The 8,953-nt window shown below is 38.0% G+C and overlaps 1 protein-coding gene across 1 annotated transcript in view; it reads right to left on the bottom strand.

Moving 5' to 3' along the window:
* The window catches only part of MTRF1 (mitochondrial translational release factor 1), a 37,593-nt gene extending 35,972 nt beyond the window's left edge, over positions 1 to 1,621 (bottom strand). The window contains exon 1 of the mRNA XM_012648710.1: positions 1,508 to 1,621. The gene's annotated coding sequence lies outside the window, so the exon portion shown is untranslated. The remainder of the gene's footprint in view (positions 1 to 1,507) is intronic.
* Positions 1,622 to 8,953: the final 7,332 nt, after the last annotated feature.

The following is an 8,953-nucleotide window of genomic DNA, read 5'->3' on the forward strand; positions in this document are numbered from 1 at the left end:
AAAAATAAAAAAGATATATGGCATAATAAAACTGGAAGGAGCTCCAAGAAATCCTGTTAAGTTTACTGCCTCAGCCAGCTCCAAAGGCAGTACCAAAATAATCCACAAAAAACCCACAATTCTTCAAACCTCTGAACAACAGCATATTAAAATAACTGAAAACAGCAGTTTTCTACCCACTGAACATATATAATTAACTAAGGCAAATGAGTGAGACAGTAAGAGTATAACAAATATATTGATTGAATGGGTTAATTCAGCTACTTTCTAGAAAATATCCAGAATCTAGAATTGAGTGTGTAAATAAACACTTGAAAGCTAAGAAACAATCCTGCAAACTTTAGGTAATTCACATAGTCATACATTTCTAAAGCTTTAAGAAAACACTGACTACTTTGTCTAATTCTTTACTTTTAGGTATCCAGATGTCCAAGGAAGTCAAATAACTTAACCAGAACTATTTATTGAACTATTGATACAGCCACACAGAAAAACGAGTTGGTATTATATAGAATGCAAGTTACCTGTTCAGGGCTCAGTACTTCTTATTCTCAATCCTGCAATCACTTTTCAAAAGTGATTAGTAATCTATGTACTAAAAAGTATACAGAGTACTTTTTAAAAAGAAAACTAAATAAGAAACATACCAAAATGTTAAAAAGATAATCTCTAGTTGTGGGATTATGGATACCTTTGACTGCTTTTGATTTTTTCTACTTTTTAGTGTTTTCCAAGTCTTCTACACATACAGCACGCATCACATTCATAATCAGAAAAAAAGATTACTTTAAAAAATTACAGGTTAGGTGAAATTGGCTGTGCACAATAATTATCTGTTATCCTTCCCTCAAACAGAAATAATGAAGCGCTAACAAAAGCACACAATGGTTTTATTGAGTAGAAAAGGAAAAATATAAAGTGTTCTAAGAAAAACACTTTGCCCTTAAAATTCCCAGGTTCAAAGTTGAAGTAAGGGTCAAAATTTATTAGGATCAATCTTTACTGTCTCCAATGTTCCTACTACTTTAGGAGGTGCATTCATATGTTAGTTCATTTGACCACTGTAAGTCTGTTAATTTAGGATTACTGCCTAGGAAATAAAATATTCAGAATGATCTCTAAAATAGTCGAAGATTGCAGGGTCCTACTGATACATTTTAACATACTGAATCACATCTGGAAAAGAATGCACCAATGCTCAGCAGCCATGAATGTTACACTCCCCCAGCAGAAGTTTCTCTGTGTCTTTAAATCTAGTTTCAAGCACATCAGAGGAGGTGTCTATTTTTATAACAGACAGAGTAAGTGGATGACAAACTGATTTTTGTTAGAATACTTCTAACTAAAATCCATCTTCGGAATAGGAGGAGAATGACTGATTCTGAAGGTCATGAAGCTCAACATTAAGGTAAAAAAAAAACAAGACTTTTACTCTCCAGGGTTAACTATACCTGAGAGCAGCAAGACGTCTCCACCACCCACCATAGTAACAGTATTACTCTGATACCTTAGGAACAATTCTGTGTCGGCGTGTCAGAAGTGGCACTAAGCGCGCGCGGAAGTAGCAAGAGCAAACCATACTGTGTAACTCAGGAAATGAAGTGATTCCATAAGGAAGCAACAGAGGGAAAAATAAGAAAAGAAAAAGGTCCTTTTAACATCGGGAAAAAATTATGAGTACCTATGAAAAAGAAGAAAGGACGTTAGCTGCCCTCACTGAGGTCAGAACCTTCCGAGATCCACTACATTTCAGACTCACAGGCCCGGAATCACTTTTACTTCCGGGTACATTCCTTCCGGGTTAACACTCCTGGCCCCTCCTCCGTCACGACCCTTTTTCCAAAGGAAAAATCCTTGGGCATGCCCAACAATCAGCTAAAAATGACAAAAATTAGCGAAATAAGAAAAATGACAAAGTGAGGAAAGTGAGACTACTACGCCATACTTATCCGGAGCGGGAGCCCCAAGGCATGGGTGGAAATTGTGGGAGGGATAGAGGTGCCGCGGGGGAATGAACCAATGAACCACAACTCCGAGGAGCTCCCACCAAGGAATCCTGGGAGTCTGGGAGTTGTGGTTTATCCTGCGACCGGCGCACCGCCCCCTCTCGTCGCCGCCCTCCCCACCCCGCAAAAGGTGGGCTTTGGTTTTCAGTTACATGCAAATCCAGGAGAGAGATTCTGTACAGTTTTGATTAAGAGATCAAGACTTGTAATATATTATATGGGAAATTACAATAATTTCCTTATATTATATATTAGGAGCCCCTAAAGCAATGCTTTCTGTATTTCTTTTAATAAAGACTCTTTTTTCATCTTCCAAAGATTTAGGGGATTCTGTATGTTAATTGCTGTACCTTCAGCTTCCATTTTTTCAGAAAATACCTAATGACTAAAGAAGATTACAAATTTGTATTTTTAAAGGTCATAATAGAATCCAAAAGATTCAGGAGCACTGAAAGCAACATAAAATCCCAGCACACGAGCCACAGCACCCTGTGGCTTGCAGCACACTACAAAGTGCTCCTGACTGGTTCCCGGAGCTTAGGCACTTTACCACATCTTGAGACATCCCACAATGTGAAGATGGGCAAAGGGTTGGGATTTTAATCGGATATATTTTTCTACAGAAAAAATGAAATCAGGAATTATTTAGCAATTTAATACAAAATTCAAACTGTCCCTAAGGAGGAAAAGAAATGTCAAAGCAAAAGTTGTTCCATTTGTATTCTTATAACCTATGTTCTTTGAGAGAAAAGCAGACTATGAGGATGAAAAGGCAGCATTTCTTCTTTCCACGTATTCATACTAGTTGTCAAATTTTTTTAGCTTGAAAAAAATGCTAAGAAATGCGCCACCTGTTGGTACTATTGAAAATTTTATTAATAGGCCAGAGACCTTTAAGAGGGCTTGAAAAAATCAACCTATCTTCCTTTTACTATTAAAAAAAAAAAAAGAAAAGCAAAGGCAGGTCGAAACTAATGAATCTTGAAAACTCCCTTTCCCCCCTAAACTATAGTAGTATTAGCCTAAGTTGAAGTCTGCTTTGTTAACAAGGTCCATTTAATGTCTCCTTATAACTTGGTAATTTTAACTCCATCCATCAATCTAAATATCATGCCAAATATTTTTCTTAAATCATTTACTTCAGTTTTGAATTATACATTTTCAAATCTTCCATTCAATAAATTCTATTTTTTCATCTTTTTTTCCAGACAGTAGTCTTCAAATACCCTTTATAAGCATTAAAGTGTTTTCCAATTTAGATCCAAAGTGGTTTACATTGAGATATGCAATGTAATCTATATTTTGTGTGTGTGTATCTAGATGTATGTCATTCTTTTTTCCCTTACTATGAAAAATTTGCAACATATTTCAAATAGAACAGTGTAATAAACCCCCATGTCTCAATGCACCCAGTCTCAACAGTTCTCAGTTGATAACTCACTGTTTTATCTGCCCTCTTCCCTCCCCCTTCTCTTCATTCCCCCTGGATTATTTTGAAGCAAATACAAAACAACATATCTTTTCATTTGTAAATATTTTCATATGTATCTCCAGAAGAAAAAGACTTTTGAACCAGCTGTGGAGGCATATGTGCTATAATAGCCACTGTACTTCAGCCTGGGCAACACAGTGAGACCCTGTCTCCAAAAAAAAAAAGACTTAAGAAAGTATAATTACCCCTAAAGATTAAAATTTCTTCTTAATATTATGAAATATCCAGTCTGTATTCAGATTTCTCTGGTTATATCAGATTTCTCTTCTCTCTCTTTTTTTTTTTGGCAGTTTGTTCATATTAGGATTCAAATAAGGTCCATACATTGCAATTGGTATATTTTTTGTTTATTTTAATCTGTATGTTCCCCCTCCCCTCTTTTTTACCTTGCAGTTTATTTGTTGAAGAAACTGGATCCTTCATCCTGAAGAGCTTAACAGAGTCGAGACTTTTCTAGATTTGTGGTATATCATGTGTTGCTCTTTTTTTTTAAATTATGTGTTCTTTGTTTCCTGTATTTCCTATAAGCTAGTCTAGAAGGTTGATTAGATTCAGGTTTAAATTTTTTTGGCAAAACTACTTCATAGAGGAGGTTAGATACTTCCATAAGAAGGTGCAAAATGTCTACTTGTATCTTTTAAAATGATACTAGAAGCTCTTGATTGCCTAGATCCATTATTTCCATGAGAGGACCAGAGTGCAGACTTTCCTCCACCTGGACTCTTTTTCTCCCCTTCCCCTTGCCCATCCACAGCTGCCAAGAGAAACAATCAAGCCACCACACTGAGGCTTCCACAGGAAACGGGGATCAGACTTTTCCTTTTGGGGCCCTGCAGCAGACTGAGGGATGCTTGGACTATGAGCTTCCTGCCCACCGGCCCTCCTTGTTGCTGCTTGCCCAGTGACTTCAGCAGAGCGGGGCACACCCCAACGCAGAGGGATATCGAACCAGCTTGGACACCCAGTGGGTGACTTGGGACCAGCATCCCTCTCCCTGGCACGGTCAGGGATTGATCTCTGGGGCTCTGGAGACGGGCCCACAGACCAGATCCCATACACCCAGGTCTTTATCACATTGCCTGGGGGCACAGAGGGAATATTTGTGAATTAGTCTCCCGAAGTGCCTGCAGGGGCAGATCAGGGGAGAGAGTGCAGTGTGGGTCCTAGCTATAGAGTGCTTGCGGGGCACCCCTCCACCCACAGGAGGGACGTGTTCCTAGCTCAGGCCAAGATCCTGGGCAGGGAACCTCCTGTCCTATATCACCGTTGTCAGGGAGCTCAGCTGGCTTGAGGTCCTGCCTTCTGGAGGAGGCCCCAGAGAATCCGTGGAATAGGGGAGGGTGGAAAATGATAATATTATTAAGAGTCAGCAAGAAAAGGGCAAAGATACATATCAAAGAATTGTTATTTGGGGGGAAGGCTGAGAACCAAGCAGAAGGATGCGCAGAGGCAGAGAAAGCTGCCTTCATAGGAGCAGAGCTGGCGGTCTTAATGAGGCTGGACTCTAGCCTTGCCAACAGGTGGTGAGTGATCTAAGCTTGAGTGTCAGCTGTTTAGCCGGGTTTCCAACCCACGGAAGCCTCAAAGAAAGTAGAGATTAAGAGTGGCCTTTCCTGGCCGGGCGCGGTGGCTCACGCCTGTAATCCTAGCTCTCTGGGAGGCCGAGGCGGGCGGATTGTTTGAGCTCAGGAGTTCGAAACCAGCCTGAGCAAGAGCGAGACCCCCGTCTCTACTAAAATTAGAAAGAAATTAATTGGACATAGCCGGGCATGGTGGCGCATGCCTGTAGTCCCAGCTACTCGGGAGGCTGAGGCAGGAGGATCGCCTGAGCCCAGGTGTTTGAGGTTGCTGTGAGCTAGGATGACGCCACGGCACTCTAGCCTGGTCAACACAGTGAGACTCTGTCTCAAAAAAAAAAAAAAGAGTGGCCTTTCCTGCTCTGGTTTACGGGTAGCACCTAGACAGTCAATCACAGAGATTCCCTGGGTTGTTCACCAGGCCACCCTCTTTTCTTTTCTCAGGCATGTGATCCTTTCCAATTTTTAAACCACAGGATTAAGACAAATGGAAGTAATATTACTCTCATCATAGCAAATTTCAATCTGCAGCTTGATAGGAAGCAAGCTACTGAGAGCTGCTAAGTGAGCTCTGAGGACAGAACAGAGATGTTATAATAAAGTACTCCAGAGTTCACATTCACGGCTGATAATGCCCTCCCGGGGAACAGACCATCCATTTTCAGCATCCTTTTATCAAGGAGCAGGTTAGGTGGTTTTTAAAGGTGAGCTTCTTCATAACTGGATTATGGTATGCCTATAGGTTTGAGGAGTGGGAGGAAGGAGGCAGTAATGAATGGCTAGACAAGTGCCACCGAGGAGGACTGAGTGCCAACTGTTCTGTTGGGTGCTGGGCTCACACAGCAAAGAATGCTAGTGGCTGGCAGTGTGTGCCTTGCAGGCGCGTTGTTAACATCATGATAAAAAAATAACACTCTTATTTTCTTTCCAGTTCCTCAAATCTTCTTTTTATGGTCCTCTGTTTTTCAAAAAGGAGGGCAAAATCAGGAGAGTAGTGGTGGGGGGTGGTTTATTTCCTTCTGTACCTGAAGATAGGATGATACATCAGAGGCATTTCAGAAGGAGCAAAAAAAATATACAGTGCAGACAGCAGGTGGCATCATGTGTCAAATTAATTTTGTACAAATAAATCTTTGCTCTACGATCCCCACCTGTGTGGAAAAGTAGAAACCTATGAGAGTCTCCCCATGACAACATTTAAAAGAAAGATGCTATTCGTGGTGCCTGAGATAAAGCAATAAGTTTATGACTGAGTGTTAGGGAACTGTCCCTTTATTTTTCTCCTTTATTTCTGCCGCAGCGTATGGTGTGATTTCTTTCCTCTTTATTATTAAAATTCAATGCTGGTAGTTACAGTATAATCAGGATCAATGATGGATAATTTCTTCCCTTTTCTGCCTACCTTGTTATTTCTTAGAGTGGAATAACAGCAGAGATATCTTTAGAAAATAAAATGTTAAGATCAATTACTAAACTCGGAGGAACATTAAAGTTTATGTACACAAACACCCTGTGTAATATTCGCAGAAGGGCTTTGTAGATTGCCCACAGTGACAGCTATTGGGAGCCAGGATTAGATCTGATATCTATATATTTCTTGCCCACTGGCTTCCTTCCTCTACCAAATACAGGGGTCTTGACTTTTTCTATTATGCCCTCATTAATCTTTCCAGTAACTTTCTCTTCCCATCAATAGTTTGATCTCTGGCAGTGGCATGACTGACTTTCTCAGGCAGCCCTGACTATACAGACAGTGAAAAAAACTTTCTTCAATAAGTATTAGCTAGTTTCTGACAAACTACTGTAGATCCCTGCTCACATCAAAATGAAATTATATAAAATACTTGGTACCCATGGCTTACATAAAAAAGAGTCTTGGACGTCTAAAAAGAAAATAATATCAAATAAAGCTGTTTGTTTTGGTGTGAGGGGGAAATATTTAGAAATGTATGTATATGGTTGGTGTAAGGTAGATTAAGAAGTAAAAATTTAAAAAAAAAGATCTGAAATAGGAATGAGGTTCCCTAAAGTTAGGAAAATCAGTCTAGTCTAATATCTGATTTGTGTTTTCTTTTTCAGGTAAGCATCACTAAAATGTGTCAAGAAAGCTGATTTAGTACATTTAAGAATTTGAAGAAAATGAGCATTAATTCTAGAAAAGAGCATAGAATTATAATCCTGTACAAACATACCTTATATTCCGAAAACTCCCTAATGCAGTATATTGCAGAATATCAAGGTAACAATTAGATCTATTTCTTACAGCCCATTGTTTATGTGAAAGAAAACCAATCTATAATCAAACACTATCTTTCCACATGGGAAAAAATTCATAGATTTGTTAAACTGAATTGCATTGAACTAATGAATGCTGTGAGTGAAAGGAAGACTACCTTGTTAATGATAACTAAAGCATTTTCGGATGTAATTCCATTTATTAATATAATTATCTAGTCCCATATTATCTCCCATTTTCTCCTTTTTCTTAAGAAATGAAAAAGGAAGCAACTACCAATGCAAACTTCCTATCATTACAGGAATATAATTGTAACTGTCAAGGAGTCCAAATGAATTTATGCCTCACTTGGACTGAATCAGAAAAATATAGTTCATTAGAGATGCTATATTCTCAGCAGGAAAAAAACACACATTCACATACACACTTATGAGTGAGAATTAGTGAAATTTGGCATACAAGGCTAGTAGTGTACTTTTTTTGCTCTTAAACCTTCTACATAGATTAATGAGGTTGCTGAAGATCATCCACTTGTAAGAATTCTAAGTTTTTCCCTCACATCAGAAATCTTACTTTTATTGAAATAATTATCATATTTTGAATATACACATTTTAATTCTGTTCTATGGGAAAAATAGCACAATATCTTTATGAGGAAATCAAACGAAGATATAGTTAAGTTTTTCTTTTAATCTGTGTCCAACTCTCCACATTCCAGATCTGCCCTGTGTTTTACTCATATAGATAAAAGGAGAAATAACACTTAAAGATAATTAAAGAATAGAAATTACATAAGATCTCTATAGTATGACAGCTTTTGAAATTTTAATTAATCATAGTATGATTTAAATCATGTAAGAAAATGTGTCTATTCATGACATTTTATGTTATGCTTATGTATAAACAGAAACATCAGTATGGGATAATATATTTGCCTTTTAAAATTAAATGGCAGAGATAACTCACTCAAGAAACCAGCAGAAAGAGCAGATTTTTTTCACTTTGACACTTCAAATGGCATTTGCAAGTGTGACTAATCATAATGTGATAAAATGGCTTCCCTCTGTCAGTGTCTATGTGAGAAGTACAACTGGAACTAGTGTGAAGATTTTCTCCTATGTTATTTATGTTTCAATTTAAAATCAGAGAACAATGGAAGAGCATTTTCTATGTATGAAAATGTGTTGAAAGAAAAAGGGGGATGCAGTCCCTGAGAATTGATATCATTAGTTGCCTAATGTTTAGTAGAATGAGAACATTAATGTATCTTTATTTAGCAATATTTGTTGTTAGGTGTGACTCTTACTTACACGAGCTTTTCTTGAATGCTTCTACATTTAAGAGTATATATATCCAATCGTTCTTATAAAAGATGATTCTTCCTTGTCAATGCAGATATGCCTAACTTTCCCCCCAAGAAATGATCAGGCACCTTTAGAAAATCTAGCACAATTGTTACACAGAAAATTGCAAAATATTGAAATTTCAACAGTTAAAATCATTCCTCCTCGTTAACAATATTATCCTAAGACTTTACTATCTTTAGCTGTTCTCTACCTATACATAAACCCTTCCTTTTGAAAAATGATATCATATAAAGACATATTTTATTCTCTGTGGATATCTGAAAGGTTGTATTTCA

The sequence above is a fragment of the Propithecus coquereli genome, unplaced genomic scaffold, assembly GCF_000956105.1.
Source record: "Propithecus coquereli isolate 6110/MARCELLA unplaced genomic scaffold, Pcoq_1.0 Scaffold11, whole genome shotgun sequence".
Taxonomy (NCBI): Eukaryota; Metazoa; Chordata; class Mammalia; order Primates; family Indriidae; genus Propithecus; species Propithecus coquereli.